At 44.5% G+C, this 19,894-nt stretch overlaps 1 pseudogene across 1 annotated transcript; it reads left to right on the top strand.

Moving 5' to 3' along the window:
- The first annotated feature begins 14,681 nt into the window (after nt 1-14,681).
- Nucleotides 14,682-17,301, top strand: LOC116532218 (annotated as a pseudogene). Its single transcript, XR_004260777.1, has one exon. The product of XR_004260777.1 is annotated as a synaptobrevin homolog YKT6 pseudogene (transcript).
- The last annotated feature ends 2,593 nt before the right edge of the window (nt 17,302-19,894 follow it).

Genomic DNA, 19,894 nt, shown 5'->3' with positions numbered 1-19,894 from the left:
CATGGTGAAACCTCATCTCTACTAAAAATATAAAAACCAGCCAGGTGTGGTGGTGCATGCCTGTAGTCCTAGCTACTTGGGTGGCTGATGCACAAGAATCTCTTGAACCCAGGAGGCAGAGGTTGCAATGAGCCAAGATTGAGCCACCGGACTCTAGCCTGGGTGACAAAGCAAGACTGTTTCAAAATTAGAAAAAAAAAAAAAAAAAAAAAAAAAAGAATAAAACAAATAGAGGCTTTTATAGACCCTGAGCTGTGACCCTGTGACCTTCCATATCCAGCTGTCCATTATCCTTTGGGTTACAGAGTGAGCACCTCACAAACTCGGCCTGGCTACTGAGGCCTACTTGAGACAGAATTGAGACAAACCTGGGCCTTCTGGTATATTCCATCTGCAGAAGGGGGTGCCTTCTCCTGTTCTTTATACCTTGACAAATTCCAGGGTGCTGACAGAGGTTATTCCTCTCCCAGACTTCTGGAGAACCTAGGAAGCTGAGTGAACAGCAATGGGAGTTCAGACTCTGCAAAAAGCATTGCTAACTATCACACATGACACAGCTTAATGGAATGTTATTCTTTCTATCCCTTAGCTTGGATGTCCCTAATGAAGGACCAGTCCTAAGGAACAACACGCTTGGCCAAAGATCAAGCAGTCAACTTAGCACTAGATGCCCTAATCAACAAATTACCTCGTCTTCATATTTATTATAAACTATTAGGCCATTACCTGAAAATTGTCCATTTCAAGGTTGAACTCTGGGCATCTCTTGCTGCACAAGCACTCAAAATATAATTCCAAATCATCCATCTCCACCTATACTAAGGCCAAAATGCAAGACTTTGCTAGAACACTCCTTATTCCCTTCAGAGTTACAGACACTACTAATATTAGCCAAAACACAAATTTCACTTATACTATACCATTCTGGGCTCTTGGAAAACGCATTAAACACTCAACAAAACTTGTATGCCCCTGATAGGTCCCAAATAACTGATTTAACTGGGAGACACGATGTCCTGAAACAATTTCTTTCCTTTTTTTTTTTTTTTTGAGACGGGGTTTCACTATTGTTGCTCAGGCTGGAGTGCAATGGCACAACCTCGGCTCACTGCAACCTCTGCCTCCTGGGTTCAGTAGATTCTCCTGTCTCAGCCTCCTGAGTAGCTGGGATTACAGGCATGCGCCACCACGCCTGGCTGATTTTTTTGTATTTTCAGTACAGAAGGGGTTTTACCCTCCTTAGCCTCCCAAAGTGCTGGGATTACAGGCCTGAGCCACTGTACCTGGCAACAATTTCTTTTCAAATTCCAGTCCAACAAAAAAATTCCTAAAGCTCTCTAATTTGCCCCAAGCCTTAATCTAGTTTTTGAAATAATTTTTTGATCTTACTCTTATCCCATAAAGTCTGGAGACCAGATCAAAGACACTTACTCTCCTCAGACTCGTTAACTGTAGCTTTTTCCCACAGACCAGACAGCTTTCATATGATACAGTAGCATTTTGTTGTTGTTTTGTTTTGAGACAGAGTTTTGCTCTTGTTGCCTAGGCTGGAGTACAATGGCGCAATCTTGGCTTACTGCAACCTCTGCCTTTTGGTTTTAAGTTATTCTCTTGCCTCCGCCTCCCAAGTAGCTGGGATTATAGGCATGCGCCACCATACCTGGCTAATTTTGTATTTTTTAGTAGAGTTGGTGTTTCTCCATGTTGGTCAGGCTGGTCTCAAACTCCTGACCTCAGGTGATCCACCCACCTTGGCCTCCCAAAGTGCTGGGATTACAGGCACAAGCCACCATGCCTGGCCGATAGGGCACCATTCGAACCTAAATTTCCACCTAAAATAAAACCCTATCAGGTGCAGCTGTACACTATTCTTTTGATTGTTGGTCTTACCACTGGTTTGGGTGCTTTAATTGGTTTAGAACCAGAAGCCCAAACTCCCCAGTAGATGATTGTTTCAAGTAAACATGAAAAATTCTGAGGCCTACATCTACTTGAGTGGGTACTCACTTGTAAAGGATATCAAGTCCCATATCCTGGATGACATTGTCCTGGCCCCAAATGTCACCAATGGAGATGACATAGCTTCAGAGGAAATTGCTCCAACTCAAAACTTTACTGCTGGGTATGACATTGCCTGAGACAATATCACCCCAACCCAAGACCCTGATGTTGGGAATGACTCTGCCTCTGTGCTGCAGAGGACTTCCCCACTTGCACTAAACTTGCACTCTAGTGATGTCCATGGACTTCTTCTCCTAACACACAAATGGACACAGGACTTTTTTTTTTTTTTTTTAAATTTTCTTTCTTAACTCACTGTCTGCTGAGCCCATGATTCTGGTATGTTTCCTGCTCTCTGTTACCCCCACAGTCCCCTACCTACAAGAAACTCTGATACATGTTACTAAAATTAATGGAGATTAGTACTTACCCCAGAAAACAGAAACCCCCATATTCATCAACCCCTTGAAGCCCTGGGGGAGTGAGGGAGGACTACCTTCTCCCTGATGTCTTTTTCTACTACCACCATCCAGCTTTCCACCACAGTTTCTCACCTTGCAAATATAACCACCACAGCCTCTCTTTCTCCCTAAATATATCTTCGCCATTCAAATACAGCTGCTTTAGACTTAAAGTATTGGCCAGGCGCAGTGGCTCACGCCTGAATCCCAGCACTTTGGGAGGTTGAGGTGGATGGATCACGAGGTTAGGAGTTCAAGACCAGCTGATCAAGATAATGAAACCCCGTCTCTACTAAAAATACAAAAATTAGCTGGGCGTGGTGGTGGCTATCTGTAATCCCAGCTACTCTGGAGGCTGAGGCAAAAAATTGCTTGAACCTGGGACATGGAGGTTGCAGTGAGCCGAGATCGCGCCACTGCACTTCAGCCTGGGTAACAGAGTGAGACTCCGTCTCAAAAAAAAAAAAAAAAAAAAAAAAAATATATATATATATATAATGGAAGGTAATATATATGTGTATATATACACACATGTTCATATATATATACACATGTATAATATATATAACCTTCCTATATATATATACACACATTAAAAAATATATGTATATATATAAAACCTTCTATTATATATAATTTATAGTATTTATATATAATTACATATAATATATATTTTGAATACTATAATATATAATATATATCTTGACCATTATATGTATATAATATATATCTATAATGCTGAGGCACCAATGGGTGGATTGTAGAGCATTCTTATAATTTTATGTTGCCTTACTATCAATTTTGAATACAATTTTATTTTATTTCATTTTATTGTTATTGTTTTTTGAGACAGAGTCTCACTTTGTCACCCAGGCTGGAGTGCAGTGGCACAATCTTGGCTCACTGGAGCCTCTGCCTTCCAGGTTCAAGTGATTCTCCTGACTCAACCTCGAATAGCTGGGTTTACAGACACACATGACCACACTCAGCTAATTTGTGTATTTTTAGTAGAGAGGGGAGTTTCACCATGTTGGCCAGGCTGCTCCCGAACTTCTGACCTCAGATGATCCACCCACCTCAGCCTCCCGAAGTGTTGGGATTACAGGCGTGAGCCACCGCGCCTGGCCTTTAAAACAATTTTAACTTTTTCATACCAGAAGCAGGGCTCAGTCATTCTTCACACAGTTTCCAGTTGTACACTATACCCAACTGGGTCAAGCTGGTGGTCAGAGATAAGAATTTATAGGCATTTCTCCCACCTAGAAAACGGGATTCCTGGCTGGGAATATATATATATATATATATATATATATATGGTTGCCATGTGCTCTGTCTCTCTCTGCCTGATTCTTCCTTCCTGCCTTGGGTACTCTGGGGATGAATGCCCTCCCAACTCATTTCACATTTCCTGACCAGAATCTTTTTTTTTCCCTTTTTTGAGACAGGGTCTTGCTCTGTCACCCTGGCTGGAGTGCAGTGTTGTGATCTTGGCTCACTGTAACCTCTCTCTCCTGGGTTCAAGTGATTCACGTGCCTCACCCACTCAAGTAGCTGGGACTACAGGCGTGCACCACCACACCTGGCTAATTTTTGTATTTTTAGTAGAGATGGGGTTTCACCATGTTGGCCAGGCTGGTCTTGAACTCTTGACCTCAGGTGATTGGCCTGCCTCAGCCTTCCAAGTTCTGGGATTACAGGTGTGAGCCACCGTGCCTGGCCACTTGACCAGAATCTGTAAGTAAAAATCTTTGAACTTGTTTCCTATTGTGGTATGTATTTAATTTTTACCTTCCACCCAAAGAACTCAGGGCTGCTCCAGGCTGAATTTTGCCCAGGATGTCTGGCTCCCAGTGGTAGAGTGATGGCCAGGATGGGATAAATTGCACACAAGTTAGACAAAAGTCACTGTTGTCTCTGCCAGTATAAAGTTCCCTGTGTGAGGGCGCTCTCCTGGATACAGGTCAGACAGCTAGGCATTAGGCTGTCAACCAGGTAAAAGAAGTAGCCCATGGGAGGGACACTGTAAACACCCACGTCTAACTCCCTTTCATGTTCCCCTAGGTGAAGTTTGCTATCCACTCTAGTACTGGAACCTTAACTTACCTGGGGGCTCTCAAAACAATGTCCTATGTCTCCTTATTGATTTACTTTCTGTAAGATGTGTTCATTGCTGAAATTGAGTAATTGAAGTTCCCTACTATTATTATATTATAGTCTATCTGTCTCTTCAGATCTATTAACATTTGCTGGCTGGGCGCAGTGGCTCATACCTGTAATCCCAGCACTTTGGGAGGCAGAGGCAGGTGGATCACCTGAGGTCAGGAGTTCAACACCAGACTGGCCAACATGGTGAAATCCCATCTCTACTAAAAATACAAAAATTAGCCAGGCATGGTGGTACATGTCTGTAATCCTGCCTACTTGGGTTGCTGAGGCAGGAAAATTGCTTGAACCTGGGATGCGGAGGTTGCAGTGAACCAAGATTGTGCCACTGCACTCCAGCCTTGGCAACAAGAGTGAAACTCTGTCTCAAAGGAAAACAAAATTTACTTTATATATGTAGATGCTCCAATGTTAGGTGCATATATATATTTATTGAGACAGACTCTTGCTCTGCTACCCAGGCTGGAGTGTGGTAGTGAGATCTTGGCTCACTGCAAATTTTGCCTACCAGTTTCAAGCAATCCTCCTGTCTCAGCCTCCCAAGTAGCTGAAATTACAGGCATGCACCACCACATCTGGCTAATTTTTGTATTTTTAGTAGAGATGGGGTTTCTCCATGTTGGCCAAGCTGGTCTTGAGCTCCTGATCTCAAGTGATCTGCTCGCTCTGGCCTCCCAAAGTGCTAGGATTACAGGCATGAGTCACCTCGACCAGCCAGTACATGTAAATTTATACTTGTTATGTCATTTTAATGAACTGACCCCTTTATCATTATAGTGTGATCTCCCTTGTCTCTTTTTGTGGTTTTTGACTTAAAGTCTATTTTGCCTAATATAATCAGTGTGCTCTGCTCTTTTGATTCCATCTGCATAGAATATCTTTTTCCATCCCTTTACTTTGTGTGTTTTTCTACAGATGAAGTGCATTTGTTGTAGATAGCCTATAGTTGGGTTCCCCCACCTTTTTTTTTTTGTAAAAAGTCTTATGCAGCCACTCTTTCTTTTGACTGGAGAATTTAATCCAATTTCACTGAGGTAATTATTCAATTATTCATAGGTAAGGACTTACTACTGTCATTTTGTTAATTATTTTCTGGTTATTTTGTAGATCTTTTGTTTCTTTCTTTCTGTCTTTTCTTCATTTGTAATTAGATACTTTTATCTATTAGCATGCTTTCATTCCTTACTATTTTATTTATTTATTTATTTATTGAGACAGGGTTTTACTCTGTTTCCCAGGCTGCAGTGCAGTGGTATGCTGATGGCACACCGCAGCCTCAACCTCCTGGGCTCAAGTGATCCTCCTGTCTCAGCCTCCTGAGTAGCTGGAACTACAGGTATGCACCACCAAACCTGGCTAATTTTTTAAAAAAGTTCTGTAGAGATGGAGTCTCACTGTGTTTTCCAGGCTGGTTTCAAACTCCTAGCATCAAGGAATACTCCCATCTCAGCTTCCCAAAGTGCTAGGATTAGAGATGTGAGCCACCATGTCTGACTCATTTCTTACTTTTTATATTTTGTGTTATCTACTATAGGTTTTTGCTTTGTGGTTACCATGAGGCTTACATAAAACTTCTTATAGTTATAAGAGTCTATTTCATGCTGATAACAACTTAACTGATACATAAAAATACTCTATGTTTGCCAGGCGCAGTGGCTCACCCCTGTAATCCTAGCACTTTGGGAGGCTGAGGTGGGCTGATCACTTGAAGTCAGGTTTGAGACCAGCCTGGCTAACATGGTGAAACTCTGTTTCTACCAAAAAAATTTAAAAAAAATTAGCTGGGCATGTTGTGCCCCTGTAATCCCAGTTACTTGGGAGCCTGAGGTATGACAATCTCTTGAACCCAGGAGGCGGAGGTTGTAGTGAGCTGAGATTGCCCCACTGCACTCCAGCCTGGGTGACAGAGTGAGAACTTGTCTCAAAACAAACAAACAGGCTGGGCATGGTGGCTCATGCCTGTAATCCCAGCACTTTGGGAGGCTGAGGCAGGCAGATCACGAAGTCAGGAGTTCAAGACCAGCCTGACCAACATGGTGAAATCCCATCTCTACTAAAAATACAAAAGTTAGCTGGGCATGGCGGTGGGCGCCTGTAATCCAAGCTACTCAGGAGGCTGAGACAGGAGAATCGCTTGAACCTGGGAGGTAGAGGTTGCAGTGAGCCGAGATCACACCTCTGCACTCCAGCCTGAGTGACAGAGCAAGACTCCTTCTCAAAAACAAACAAACAAAAAACCCTATATTTTATTCTATTCCCTCCCTCATTTAAAATTTTTGATGCAACAATTTACATATATTTATATTGTGTATCCCTTAACAAATTATTTTAGCTATTATTATTTTTATTATTTTTCAGACAGGGTCTAATTCTGTCACCCAGGCTACAATGCAGTGGTGCCATCATGGCTCACTGCAGCCTCTACCTGTTGAATTCAAGCAATTCTCCTGCCTCAGCCTCCCAAGTAGCTAGGACCAAAAGCATGTGCCACCATTCCACCTAATTTAAAAAAAAATTTCTTGTAGAGACAAGGTCTCACTATGTTGCCCAGGCTGGTCTTGATCTCAGGAGTTCAAGCGATCCTCCCATTTCAGCCTCTCGAGGCGCTACTATTATTTTAATAGCTTTGTTTTATAACCTTCATACTAAAAATAGAAATGATTTACAAACCACCACCATTACACTATTAGAGCATTTGATCTTTCACTTAACCATCATTTTGTTTTGTTTTTGAGATGGAGTCTCACTCTGTCTTCCAGATTGGAGTGCAGTGGCGCAATCTCACCTCAATGCAGCCTCTGCCTCCTGGGTTCAAGAGATTCTCATGCCTCAGTCTCCCAAGTAGCTGGGATTATAGGCATGTGCCACCACACCTGCCACCACACCAGTTCCAGGCTGGTCTGCAACTCCTGACCTCAAGTAATCTGCCTGCCCTGGCCTCCTGAAGTGCTGAGATTACAAGTGTGAGCCACTGTGCCCAACCACATCTTTATTTCTAAAGGACAGCTTTGCCAAGTACAGTATTGCTGGCTGGCAGTTTTCTTTCTGCACTTTGAGTATCTCATCCAACTTTCTTTGGCCTGTAAGTTCTCTGCTGAGAAATCTGCTAGCCTCATTGGAAAAACCATTATATATTATTTGGTTCTTTTCTCCTGCTGCTTTTACAATTTTTTATTTGTCTTTGATTTCTGATAGTTTCATTATAACATGTCTTGATGTAATCTTATTATATTCGGATTGAATGTGATTGGAAACTTTTGACGTTCCTATATTTGGATATTTATATCTTTCTCCAAATTTGATTTTTTTTTTGCTATTATTTCTTTAAATAAGCTTTCTTTCCCTTTGTTCTTCTGTCTTTTTTTTTTTTTTTGAGACAGAGTTTTGCTCTTATCGCTCAGGCTGCAGTGCAATGGCACAATCTCGGCTCACTGCAACCTCTGTCTCTGGGTTCAAGTGATCGTCCTGCCTTAGCCTCCCAGGTAGCTGGCATTACAGGCACCTGCCACCACACCCAGCTAACTGTTGTACTTTTAGTAGAGACGGGGTTTCACCATGTTGGCCAGGCTGATCTCGAACTCCTGACCTGGGGTGATCCACCCAAATTGGCCTCTCTAAGTGCTAGGATTACAGGCATGAGCCACCGCGCCTAGTCTGTTCTTCTTTTTAATGAACTTCCATAACTTGAATATCTGTTCGTTTGATGCTATCTCATAAATGTAGTAAGCTTTCTTCATTCCTTTTCTTCTTTAGCCTCTGATATATTTTCAAATTACTAGTCTTATGAGTTCACAGATTTCCTCTTCATTTCATTTCTTTTATTTTTCAGCCTCAGAATTTGTTTGATTTTTTAAAAATTAATTTCAATCTCAGTTAAATTTCATCTTTTGGTCATTTCTTTCTGATTACTTTGAATTGTTTTCTTTAAGTTGTTGAACTTTTTTTTTTTCTGAGACTAGGTGGGTCTCACTCTGTTACCCAGGCTGGAGTGCAGTGGTATGATCTCGGCTCACTGCAAACTCCCTGCCCAGGGCTCAAGTGATTTTCCCACCACAGCCTCCCTAGTCCCTGGGACCACAGGTCTGTACCAAAACACCTGACTAATTTTTTTGTATGTATAGTGCAGATGGGTTCTCACCATGTTTTCCAGGGTCGTCTTGAATTTCTGAGCTAAAGCAATTGACTCCTCTCGGCCTCCCAAAGTGCTGGGATTATAGGCATGAGCCACCGCACCAGCCTAAACTTTCTTAAATAATTATTTTGAATTATTTGCCAAGCAGTCTGTATATCTCCATTTCTTTGGGGTCAGCTACTGAGAGATTATTGTGTTCTTCTGTTGGTGTTATGGCTCCTTAATGTTTTGTGTTTCTTGTTGCCTTAATTTGTTGTCTGTGGATTTGAAGAACTTGAGATTTGTTTCAGTTTTTCTAGAATGCTTTGCCTAGGAAACCCCTCACCAATCAGCTCATCCAAATATTCTTGGCAGGCTCTCAGGTATGATTTGAAGGAAATCTTGCTGCTGGAGTCTTTGAACAAGATGGCTTATGCCTGGGTCAGTAGATAGGCAGGCCTGACTCCTACACCTGCAGGTTTGAGTCTGGGCCTGCATCCACTTGGGCGATGGCACTGGGGCTGGCCTGGACCCTAAGTCCATGGGGCAGGTCTGGGTCCTGGGTCCACAGGGCCTGGCCTGGAGCCTGTCTGCAGATATAGTCTTGAAACTTCAGTCCATAGGGTCCAGTCTGGCATTGGGGTCTACTGCAGTGGGCCTTGAACCTGGGTCTGCTGGAACAAGCCTGGATCTTGTGTTTTTTGGAGCCTGTTTCTACTGGGATCAACCTGGGCTAACCCAGTCCTGGGGCTGGTGTAAAGCCTGGGTTCACAGGGTCTAGCCTGAAGCCTAAGTCTATGGGAACTTGCCTCATGCCTGGAGACCCTGGGGCTGGTCTTAAGCATGGGGCTGTCAGGCTTAGCCTGGTGCTCATGTCTACTTGTCCCAGCCTGGAGGCTGTGTGTGTAGGTGCTGGCTTAGCGGCTAATTCTCTGAGAGCTGGCCTGGGTTTTGGGGACTGGTGGGTTCCTGTGACCTGGGTACACTTGGGCAATCTTGAAGCTTGTGTCTGTAGGGGCAAATCCAGCACAGGGGTGTACTGGGACAGGCCTGGATGCTGGGTCTGCTAAAGCATGAAGCCATAGGGTCCAGCTGGAGTGTGAGGCCACGGAGACTGGCCTAGTGCTGGACAGGCCTGGAGCCTGTGTCTGTGGGTGCTTGTCAGGCGTTTGAGTCCAGGATTGCTGACATGGTGCTGTAGCAAGCCTGAAACCTGGCACCACAGGGGCTGGCCTGGAGGTAGGTTTGTGGGTGCCCGCTTGATGACTAGAACTGCAGGGAATACTGTAGCTGATTGCTGGGGTGGAACTGGAGACTGGGACTGTGGGGGCTGGCCTGGTGGTGGGCTGGAGTGTAATGGCATGATCACAGCTCACTGTAACCTCTGCCTCCCAGGTTCAAGAGGTCCTCCTGTCTCAGCCTCCTGAGTAGCTGGGATTACAGTCATGCGCCACTATGCCTGGTTAATTTTTTGTATTTTTTGTAGACAGGGTTTCGCCATGTTGGTCAGGTTGGTCTTGAATTCCTGACTTCAGGTGATCCGCTTGCCTCAGTCTCCCAAAGTGCTGGGATTACAGGCATGAGCCACCTTGTCCAGACAAGTTTTTAAAAATGTGTAGGTTAATGTGTCTTATAAAACTTTGGAAGTTTGTTTGTTTGTTTATTTATTTATTTTTGAGGTAGAGTTTCACTCTTGTTGCCCAGGCTGTAGGGCAATGGCACAATCTCAGCTCATCGCAATCTTCCCCTCCCGGGTTCAAGCCATTCCCCTGCCTCAGCCTCCTGAGTAGCTGGGCTTATAGGCATGTGCTACCACACCCGGCTAATTTTGTATTTTTAGTAGAGATGGGGTTTCTCTATGTTGGTCAGGCTGGTCTCGAACTCCTGACCTCAGATGATGTGCCCGCCTTGGCCTCCTAAAGTGTTGAGATTATAGGCATGAGCCACTGTGCCCAGCCAGGGAGTTTTTTTTTAACCATTATTTCTCTATTTTTTTTTCTGCCAGTTCATTGTATCCTCTCCTGAAACTTCTATAATGTGTATGTTCCATTCTGATGATGTTCCATAGGTCCCTCACATTCTGTTCATTTTTGCTGTCTGTGGCCCAGGCTGGAGTGTAGTGGTGCAATATAGGCTCACTACAACCTCCGCCTCCTGGATTTAAGCAATTCTCTGCCTCAGCCTCCTGAGTAGCTGGGATTATAGGCACCCACCACCACGCTTGGCTAATTTTTTATTTTTAGTGGAGATGGGGTTTCACCATGTTGCTCAGGCTGGTCTTGAACTCCTGACCTCATGATCCACCTGCCTCAGCCTCCCAAAGTGCTAGAATTACAGGCATGAGCCACCGTGCCATTTCTCTTCATTCTTTTTATTTGTGCCCCTTAGACTGAATAATTTCAATTGACCTATTCAAATTGATTCTTTCTATTGGCTGCTCAAATTTTCTGTAGAATGCCTGGAATGAATTTTTCATTTCAGTTATTGTATTTTCAGCTCCAGAAATTCTATTTGGTTCCTTTTTATAAATGCTATTTCTAATTTATAATTTCTGTTTGTTGAGACATTATTCTCTCAGCGCTTTTTAGTTCTTCGTCTGTTGTTTCTTTTATGTGTTTGAGCATATTTGAAATATTTAATTTAAACTCCTTGTCTAGTGGAGTGAAGTCAGCATGATGTCAGAGTAGGAGAGTCAGACTTCCTCACCTTATAAAGAACAATTCTACAAATATACATGAACCAAAATTTCTCTACAAGAGGTTAGGATCCACTTAAGGTGACACAGCAATACAGTAGAAGAGAAAACCAAAGAAGAGCCACAAAAAATGCTAATAAGAACAAATTCATTTCACCTCCATCACTCCATCCTCCATGCTCACACTACTCAGCATGGAGAGGGACCGTCTTTGCTTGAGTTTGCCTTACAGGACAAAGCAGAGCAAAGTATAGGAACAGTTTTGCCAGTATTTTAGGACACTGCCTATATTACTAGCTTCAGTTTCACCCCACCAAGATCTCTGGGCGTAAGCATAGCTGAGATATCTGGAGGCAGCTGAGAACAAAGACAAAAGATGAACTCTTTCGGAATCAGCCAAAATGTGGAAGTTACTGTGACCCCCGGTGGCCTACCTGACATGGGAATCCAGCAGATTCCTCCACTGAGGGCCCAAACAGCCTTTGGAGCTGCTGTGTAGCCCCCACAGCCTTAATTGCTGAAGATTCCTCAGTGTTTGAAATTGCGGAGCCATGCAGCTTGTCTTGCAGAGGAGCCTAGCAGCTTTTACTACTGAGGAAACCAAATGCCAGCACACCAGCAATATACCCTCTGCCACTTTTGCTACTGAAAACCTTGTAGTTTCTTCACCTTCATAGTCTTAGGTGCTGGAGTCACCTCCCCTCCCCATTCCCAGGAACCATCTAGAGCAGGATTGCTATTGCTGCAGTTTCCTCAGCCTGGGGACACAATCCAGACATAAGCTGAGGGAATTGATAACCAGAAGACTTGCCTTAGAGGAAATGTGAAACAAAGTTCTCCAATCTGAAAGAAGAAGACATTAATTAATGAAATGAAAGTTACGAAAGTATAAAACTTACCAGTAAAGGTAAACACATGGTCAAATTCAGAATACTCTTACACTGCAATCATGGTTTCAAAGTTTTACCATATTGGTGTGGGCAATAATGTTTTAGATATGAACACAAAAGCAGGAGCAACAAAAGCTAAAATAGACAAATGGGATTACATCTAACTAAAAAGCTTCTGCAGAGCCAAAGAAACAATAAACAGAGTGAGAGACAAGCTTTGGAAGAGGAGAATATATTTGTAAACCATACATCCAATAAAGGGTCAGTATCTAGTATAGAAGAAACTCAAAAAACTCACTATCAAGACAACAAATAGCTCAATTAAAAAATGGGCACAGGACCTTGATAGACAGTTTTCAAAATAAGACTTACAAATGGCCAACAGCCTGGGTGCGGTGGCTCACACCTGTAATCCCAGCACTTTGGGAGGCTGAGGTGGGCGGATCACTTGAGGTTAGAAGATTGAGACCAGCCTGGCCAACCTGGAGAAACCCTGTCCCTACTAAAAACACAAAAATTCCCTGGGTGTGTTGGTACACACCTGTAATCCCAGCCACTCAGGAGGCGGAGACAGGAGAATCACTTGAACCTGGGAGGTGGAGGTTGCAGTGAGCTGAGATTGTGCCACTGCACTTCAGCCTGGCGACAGAGTGACTCTGCCTCAAACAAAAAACAATCAAACAGGCTCGGCATGGTGGCTCATGCCTGTAATACCAGCCCTCTGGGAGGCTGAGGTGGGTGGATCATGAGGTCAGGAGATAAAGACCATCCTGGCCAGCATGGTTAAACCCCGTCTCTATTAAAAATACAAAAATTAGCCGGGTGTGGTGGCATGTGCCTGTAGTCCCAGCTACTCAGGAGGCTGAGGCAGAATTGCTTGAACCTGGGAGGCGGAGGTTGCAGTGAGCCAAGATTGTGCCAGTGCACTCCAGCCTGGGTGACAGAGTAAGACTCCGTCTCAAAAACAAAAACAAAACAATCAAACAAAAAACAAATGGCCAACAGATATATAAAAAAGTGCTCAACTTCAATAATCATCTAAAACATGCAAATCAGGCCGTATGTAGTGGCTCACACCTCCAGGTAATCCCAATACTTTGGGAGGCTGAGACGGGTGAATCACTTGAGGTCAGGAGTTTGAGACCAGCCTGGCCAACATGGTGAAACCCCGTCTCTACTGAAAATACAAAAATTAGTTGGGCGTGCTGGCGGGTGCCTGTAATTTCAGCTACTTGGGAGGCTGAGGCTGGAGAATCACTTCAACCCGGGAGGCAGAGGTTGCAATGAGCTGAGATAGCATCACTGTAGTATCTATAGCCTGGGCAACAGAATGAGATTGCCTCTAAAATAATAATAATACAATAATAATAATAAGGCCTGGCACGGTGGCTCACACCTGGAATCCCAGCACTTTGGGAGGCTGAGGGGGGTGGATCATGAGGTCAGGAGATCGAGACCATCCTGGCCAACATGGTGAAACCCCATCTCTACTATAAATACAAAAATTACTCAGGTGTGGTGGCTTGCACTTGTAATCCCAGCTACTCAGGAGGCTGAGGCAGGAGAGTCACTTGAACCCGGGAGGTGGAGGTTGCTGTGAACCAAGATCATGCCACTGAACTTCAGCCTGGGTGATGGAGTGAGACTCCATCTCAAAAAAAAAAAAAGGAAAAAAGAAAAGAAAGGAAAATGCAAATCAAAACTACAATGCAATATTGCCTCACACCTGTTAAATGGGTATTATCAAAAAGACAAAAGACAAAAGTTAAGGGTTGATGAGGGTGTGGGGAAAAGGGAACCTTTATACAGTGTTGGTGGAAATGTAAATTAGTACAATCATTATGGGGGCTCCTGAAAACACTAAAAATACAACTATCTTATGACCCAATAATCCCTCTTGTGGGTATTATTCAAAGAAATTGAAATCAGTGTGTTGAAGAGACATTTGCACTCCTATGTTTATTACAGCATTATTCGCAATAGTCAAGATATGGAATCAGCCTAAGTGCCCATCAACAGATGAAAATATAAAGAAAATGTGATATACATACACAATGGAACATGAGTAAGCCTTAAAAAAAAAGAAAATATGTCATTTGCAACAACAAATATGAGCCTGAAGGACATTATGCTAAGTTAAGCCAGGCACAGAAAGATGAATACTGTATTATCTCACTTATATGTGAAATTTTCAAAAGTTGAACTTATAGAGAGTACAATGGTGGTTAATAGTCTGAAGGGAGGGTGAAAATGTGTTGATCAAAAGATAAAAAGCGGGAAGCCGGAGGCGGCCCCGTCAGCGGCCCCGGTAGGAGGCGGTGGTCCTGAGGGGTGGCTGCCGTGCTGCTCCCTGAGAGTGGGTCCCGAGGCTGGCCAGGCGGGCTGCCTGAAGGCGCGGAGCCATGAAGCTATATAGCCTCAGCGCCCTCTACAAAGGCGACGCCAAGGTGGTGCTGCTCAAAGCCGCGCACGACGTGTCTTCCTTCAGCTTTTTCCAGAGATCCAGCATTCAGGAATTTATGACCTTCACGAGTCAACTGATTGTGGAGCGCCCATCGAAAGGCACTAGAGCTTCTGTCAAAGAACAAGACTATCTGTGCCATGTCTATGTCCAGAATGACAGTCTTGCAGGTGTGGTCATTGCTGACAATGAATACCCATCTCGGGTGGCCTTTACCTTGCTGGAGAAGGTACTAGATGAATTCTCCAAGCAAGTCGACAGGATAGACTGGCCAGTAGGATCCCCTGCTACAATCGATTATACAGCCCAAGAGGGTCACCTCAGTAGATACCAGAACCCACGAGAAGCTGATCCCATGACTAAAGTACAGGCCGAACTAGATGAGACCAAAATCATTCTGCACAACACCATGGAGTCTTTGTTAGAACGAGGTGAGAAGCTAGATGACTTGGTGTCCAAATCTGAAGCACTTGGAACGCAGTCTAAAGCCTTCTATAAAACTGCCCGGAAACAAAACTCCTGCTGTGCAATCATGTGATGCAGCCTGCCAGAGGCCCAGCGCTGGAACTGCACTTTCATTCACATCAGAACTGCAGCCCCTGGAAAAGAAGAGACAGCCATAGACGAGGACCCAGAGTGGGGCAGACTGGCCATTTTTATTTTGAAGTTCCTGGGAGCAACAGGGATGGTGGAAGGGTGGCGAATGTTCAAATTCATATGTGTGGTAGTGATTCTTGAAAGAATTTGAGGTCCCCAAAGGTGTATTTTTGGGCAAATGAAACCATAAACTCCGACTGGCTTCTGTAGATGCCAAAGGGCTCATCTTCAGCTAACCCTGGGAAGGCTCTGTGGGAGGGAGATCAGAGCCAGCTGTTTCTCCATCTTTGATATATCTTTGGATTTTGTCTGTACATTAATGATATTAACACTCCATTGGGGGGTGGGGAGTCCCTGGTGCCAGGGCTGGGGTGGGTAGAGTTTGAAAACTCTTGGGAAAGCCTCTCCTGGGGCCACTGTTGGGGGTGGGAGTGAGCCCACCACAGTGGCCACAGGCAGGCCTGTACTTCAGGTCCAAGGCTTGGGAGTGGGTGGGCAGTCACTGGGTCTCAGATCCTGAGACTGTCCTTTAGCTTACCTTTCTGCTAGGATTGGCTTCCCACTGACGGCAGGGCCCATCCTAAGCAGCTTCCAAGTCCCACAAAGGTGGCTTATTGGGAGGGTTTGGGAGGAGCTGCAGTGTGGGTGGGAGTGTGTGGTTTGAGGTGGGACCAGCAGGTAGACTGGGAACAGAGCCCAGGAAAGGGGGATGTTCTCCTGGTGTTCAGATGGTTAGCTGGGAGTGTCCGTCTTCAGGGAAGCTCAAACACAGGTGCACTCAGCTGCCCAGGGCCTCTGGGACACTTGCCTTGACTTGCATCTTGCCTTTGAACATCACAATCAAAGCAGTGGATGCTGCGGTCTCTCAAACTGATTTTTATTTGCCTCTCCGGCTACAAGACTGCCTTGAACCGCCTGAGGCCTATGCATCTGAACAAGTGGGTCTCTCCTGGACACCAGGAGTGGGTGCCAGCCGGCCTGAGGACTTCCAGCACCCCACCTGTGGTCTGGCCAGCATAGGCCTGCTAGTTCATAGTCAGAGGCAGCTGCATGGGGAATGGAGGCCAAGGGATTGGTCTAAGTTGTGCCTTGCCACCTGGCAGGAGGCCCACTCACCGCCAAGTTCTGGAAACAGCCTGGAGCAACCCAGTAGATGGGCCCAGGATGTTCCAGATCCTTGGCTGCCCACCTGTGCTCAGGATGCATCCCTGGGATCCAGCTCCCATGGAAGCTCCTGCTGGGATGGTGTCACCTATGAGTTTTGAGCCAGTGTGATATGGCCCTTGGGAGCCCTGCTCTGAGCTTGCCACACTGCTGAGAGCACCCACTATCCTGATCAGAGTCCCAGTGGTCCTGACTCCCAGTGTGGGCAGGGTCTGGGCAGGAGGGTGGGGTCTGCCGTGGGTTCAGTGGACCCCATCTCCTGGCTGGTTTACCTGTTGCTGCCCATTTTCTCTGGGCACTGCTGGCCAGAGGACTTTAGCCTACCCCTGAAGAACCTGTCCATGTCATTTTCCTATTGCCATAGACACCCCAAGCCCAGGGCCCCTTGAGGCCCAGACCCAGCCTGCCCACTGGTGCCGGAGGTGAAGTGGAGTGGGCCTGGATCCGAGGGATGCTACGTCTCCCACTTGAGGACCCTAGGGAGAGATGGGTGTGGGGAAAATGGAGGTGTGAATTTGTGGTAAGAGGAAGTGAGACCTCAGCCTGGGTTAGCCCCTGCTAAGCAGGGTGGTTGGGCTTGACTCAGGCCCTGAGAGATAGAGGGCCCAGCCTGGCCCCACCCACAGATCGCCTGCTCCCTGTTATGTTCTGTTGTAAATCATTTGGCAAGAGTGTATTTTAATAACTGCTGCCTAAGTTCCCTGTGTTCTGTTTGAGAGGCGCCTGTCTGAATAAAGTTGTCTTGAAATTCAAAAAAAAAAAAAAGATAAAGTTTAGAGAGAAGGAATAAGTTTTTGAGATACATTGCACAGCATGATGACAATAGTGATAAAGTATTATACATGTCAAAAACTGCTGAGTAAATTTTAAGTATTTTCATCACAAACTAAGTATGTGAGCTGAGATATGTAGTAATTAGCTTGATTTAATTATTCTACAATGCATGCGTATATCAAAATACCACATTTTTCCACATGAAATACACATTTATTTGTGAACTAAATGTATGTTTGAAAAAGAACTACTAGAAAAACTAAAAATGAGAAAATAAATAAGCAAATTAATTAATTAATTAAAATCCTTGTCTGGTAAGTTTAATGTTGGTACTTTCTCAGGGTCCACTTTTTGTTAATTATCGTTTTTTTCTGTGTGTATTGGCTATACTTTCCTGTTTTTTTAAAATATGCCTTGTAGTTTTTTATAAAAACTGCACATTTTCAATATTGTAATGTGATACCTTGGGAAATAAAATTCCTCCCTCTCCCCAGTGTTGGCTGGTGATTTTTTTTTTTTTGAGATGGAGTTTCGGTTTGTCACCATGCTGGAGTGCAGTGGTACGATCTCGGCTCACTGCAACCTCTGCCTCCCAGGTTCAAGCGATTCTTCTGCCTCAGCCTCCCGAGTAGCTGGGATTACAGGCTCATGCCACCATCCCCAGCTAATTTTGGCATTTATAGTAGAGATGGGGTTTTGCCATGTTGGGCAGGATGGTCTCGATCTTCTGACCTCGTGATCCACCCGCCTCGGCCTCCCGAAGGGCTGGGATTACAGGCGTAAGCCACTGCGCACAGCCACTGGTGATGTTTTTAATAGATTATAATATTTTTTTGAGATAGCGTCTTGCTTTCTCACCCAGTATGGAGTTCAGTAGGGTCATTATAGCCCACTGTAAACTTGAACTCCTGGGATCAATCAATCCTCCTGCTTCAGCCTCCTAAGAAGCTAGAACTACAGGTATGCACCACCATGCTTGGCTATTTTTTTTATTAAAAAAATTTTTTTTTTTAAAGATGGAGTTTCACCATGTTGGTCAGGCTGGTCTTAACTCCCGATCTCAGGTGATCCGCCCACCTTGGCCTCCAAAGTGCTTGGATTACAGGCGTGAGCCACCACGTCCAGCCACCTGGCTTTTTTTTTTTATTTTTAATTTTTGTAGAGACATAGGTCTCACTATTTTCCCAGGCTGATCTCGAACTCCTGGCCTCAAATGATTTGCCTGCGTTGGCCTCCTAAAGTGCTGAGATTAAAGGGATGAGCGAATGTACCCAGCTCATTTACAGTATTTTATTTTATTTTTTTTATTTTTATTTTTTTTTGAGATGGAGTCTTGCCCTGTTGTCCAGGCTAGAGTGCAGTGGCGTGATCTAGGCTCACTGCAACCTCCAACTCCCTGGGTCAAGCAATTCCCCTGCCTCAGCTTCCTGAGTAGCTGGGATTACAGGGGCATGCCACCATGCTCAGCTAAATTTTTTTGTATTTTTAGTAGAGACAGGGTTTCACCATGTTGGCCAGACTGCTCTCGAACTCCTGATCTTGGGCAATCCATCTGCCTTGGGATCCCAAAGTGCTGGGATTACAGGCATTGAGCCACTGTGCACGAACCGTTTTCAGTATTTTTGATGTTGACGTTAAGTATGTATACAATTGTTAAGCATACACTCACTGATAAACTAGAAAACCTTTCCCAACATCCTAATATACCCTTGAAGGATATCATAAATAGTGTGTTTAAGGGCTAGAGGAATGCTCCAAGTACTGTGATGAGGTTCATAGGATTGGGGGCTATTTGGAAGACCCTTTCAAGACATATAGCACAACTTTCCTATCTGTTAATTGTCTCTGTAGCATCCTCACAAAATCCACTGTTGGCTTGCAGGCCTTCAGAAATTGGCATTCACCAGTTCTGGAGGTGTTCTGTTTCATCTTTGCATAGCTCAGAGTATTCAGACGTCCTTATTTATGTAGAACTACACACAACAAAACTATTCGTCGACTTCCCACATTGCAGACAGCCCTTTGAGTTGTAAAGAGCCCTTCCCCATGTCTTTTATTTTCATTTCCTTAATATGTACTGATCCCTTTAACTGCTTTGATTTGGAGGACCCCCACCAGCCGGCTAATTAGATCCTGAATGCTTCATCAAAGTCCTTTTTAAATGGCATTGCCCTGAAGGCAAAGACAGACTCCCGCTTAGTAGGGGGGCTCATCAAATTAGAGAGGGTTGAGCACTTTTCTTTGACCCTTTCTTCTGATACTGACTTTGTATGGATCAGGCTTACCCCCTTCTCATCAGATTCTGGTCCTGCTCCGTATAAGACTTTGGCTCCTTTCCTGCAGACAGGCTCAGTGCTTCTTTGATAATTTTATGCTGCCATCTTGTGGCTAAATCGACAGTAGCGGCTTTTTGTGTTCTAATTTAGCAGCGGAGAGGATGTACAGATTAACATAATCACAAGCCTAGAACTGGAATAATCTGAATCTTTAAAAGAGGACCTGATTTCTTCCTATTGTGTGCCATGCAATTGGGAGCCCAAAGAAGAGGATGCAAACACAGCTATGGTATGGCTACAG

The sequence above is a fragment of the Sapajus apella genome, unplaced genomic scaffold (assembly GCF_009761245.1).
Source record: "Sapajus apella isolate SASKATOON/1434 unplaced genomic scaffold, GSC_monkey_1.0 scaffold75, whole genome shotgun sequence".
In the NCBI taxonomy this organism is placed as follows: Eukaryota; Metazoa; Chordata; class Mammalia; order Primates; family Cebidae; genus Sapajus; species Sapajus apella.
Note: the sequence above shows the minus strand (reverse complement) of the source record. Positions and strands in the feature narration are given on the sequence as shown.